The sequence below is a fragment of the Microtus oregoni genome, unplaced genomic scaffold (genome assembly GCF_018167655.1).
Source record: "Microtus oregoni isolate MIOR12 unplaced genomic scaffold, Mior012 000153F_ref0000387, whole genome shotgun sequence".
In the NCBI taxonomy this organism is placed as follows: domain Eukaryota; kingdom Metazoa; phylum Chordata; class Mammalia; order Rodentia; family Cricetidae; genus Microtus; species Microtus oregoni.
The window spans coordinates 260,821-263,302 of record NW_024544808.1 but is presented as its reverse complement, the minus strand read 5'-3'; the positions used below and the strand labels follow the sequence as shown (position 1 = coordinate 263,302).

Here is a 2,482-nt window from a genome sequence, read left to right as displayed (position 1 = left end):
ACAATCTTCATGTGATTTTTTAATATATAAGAACAGAAAGTGTCCATTTTAAATGATACTGTGTTTTGGTCCAGAAGAAAAGTCCTGTTTCATCATTTGTAGGTAAGGTTGGAGGATTAACAATTAATAATTGCCACAACTCTTATGAAAGCAAACACAAATTCTTCACAATTATTTACTGAGTTTATTATAGTCACTTTAAGAATTATATTATAGGATGTTGATGAACTATGAAAATAGTTTTCAAACGGATGTAAGAAATTGCATTTTCTTTGGTGAGTGTATATCTATGAAACCCTCTGCTTTAAGACAGTCATTCCCTAATGTTTATGATATATGCTTTAATTACTGTATTGAACAATTGGATTATAGTGTACTTAAAGAAATAACACATCATTTGTTTTTGTTATGAGCTAAACACAATATTAGCTTTCTTAAAGGATCACTTAATTTAATACTTGCACATATACTCATAATAAAGAAAATATAAACTTTTAAAAAGCTAATTTAATCAACATTATTCATTTAATTTAATAATTAAGAGGCTTATTTTTCATAGCAGTACAATAAAAAAATTTTGGAGGACATTGAATCGCCATGACTAATTATATTACCCATAGAAAGGCATCAAAATGTCTGTTTTCTCAGCCACCCTCTATATTAATGAGAAAAGCTTTTACTTTGGTTATTGAAAAACTATTTTTAAAATCCTATATAGAAGTTAAGATTGCCAGGTGGAGGTGGAACAGGCTTTTAATCTCAGCAATCGGGAGGCAGAGGCAAATAGATCTCTATGAGTACAAGGCCAGCCTGGTCTACAGAGCGAGTTTCCAGACAGCCAAGACTACACAGAGAAATTCTGTCTAGAAAAAAAAAAAGAGAGAGAAGTTAAAATCATCACACAGTTAGCTTGTTTAGTTAGGGCACTGCTCACTGATGACCCTTCAACCTAGAGTCAGGTGACTACTAGCTCAGGCCCCTGATGAGAGTTGTCATTCAAATAAAGCCTTATGATATTAAGTTGATTTAAGGAAAGCAACGGGTAAAATGTTGAGAGAAATAACATTGTGGAGATATTCAGAGAAACTGTTTTATAAAGCATCCAGAGTATTTCGCCTAAAACTTTGGACTTTATTCATAGAACCCTTTAAAACATATGGCTTATGACAATCAGGGTCCGGCATGCCCTACTGCTATTCAAATTGGCACTCTTGACCTGCCCCCTCCCCACTCTAAGCCCTGGAGTCAAAACGACTTCATCATCAGGTGCCAACAGACATTTCTCATGTTGCCTTGGCTATCTTCAGATCTTCCAGAGGCTTCTCTGTTGACCTCCACTGGGGACTCCCTGTCTTCTGAGGGACTCAGGGACTGTGCATGTCTTCACCACCCTGCCCCTGTGATCAGGTACAGAAGTTGCTGAGACTGTTGTGGTGTTCAAGCGCCCACCATGGCTGAAGCATCCTAACAAGTGGGACAGAACTATAACCATGACTGTGAGGACGCTGTCAATACCTATATTTAGCTGAAACTCTCTGCCTCCTCTGTGTACTTATCTATGACCTTCTACTTTGACCGTGATGATGTGGGCCAAGGGAACTTGAAGCGTTTCTTCTTGAGCAAGTCACACGACTGCAAGGCCAGTGCCGAGATGTTCATGTTCCTACAGAATCAGGGTAGAGGCTGCACGTTCCTTCGTGACATCTCAAGACCAGACCGCGACAGTTGGCATGGGGGCATCCAGGCAATGGAGTACACCTTCCACATGGAGATGATCATCAATCAGAGCCTGCTGAACATGCATGCATTAGTCAAGGGAAGAAGCAACGCAGACCTCTGCAACTTCCTGGAGCAATGCTGTCTGAAACAGCAGGTCCAAGTTCTGAAGGAGGTGAGAAGCTATCTGACCAATTTGTGCCACATGGGGGCCCCAGAGAACCACGTGGCTGAGTACCTCTTGGAAAAGCTCAGCCTGTCCTAAAGCTTCATGTGGACTGAACTGGGATGGCCCTGCCGCCAGGGGGTCCTCCTCCTCCAACTGATGTCCATGTTGCTTTTGAAGCAAGTTCACTTATCTTCTGTTTCTGTTTGACTGTTGTTTGAAATAAATTTGTTTGTTTTCAGCAAAATTAAAATATCAAGTTGATGTACAAACTCCCATTTTTAGGGACTGTGTGAAAGTGTTACACCTCTGAAGGGGAAGGGTGCCCCAATAAAAGTGTTACAACTCTGTCATGGTGGGGGAAAGGTCTCCACAATGTAAGTGTTACAGCTCTGAATGGAAATGTATCCTGGCCTTGAAGAGCCAAGGAATACCACAAAGTCATACTGAACAACAAACCTCACAAATGAGATTTAATGGCTGGGAAAAAAAACCAGGAGGGTGGCTGCCTCTGGTCAAGTGAGAAGCAACAAGGAACTCAAGAGAAGGCAGAGTTTTTATAGAGAATCTTGGAGTGTGGGAGAGGGGTGGAGCTTTCTA

The 2,482-nt window shown here is 40.6% G+C and overlaps 1 pseudogene; it reads left to right on the top strand.

Moving 5' to 3' along the window:
- The first annotated feature begins 1,450 nt into the window (after positions 1-1,450).
- LOC121445046 lies at positions 1,451-1,981 on the top strand (annotated as a pseudogene).
- Positions 1,982-2,482: the final 501 nt, after the last annotated feature.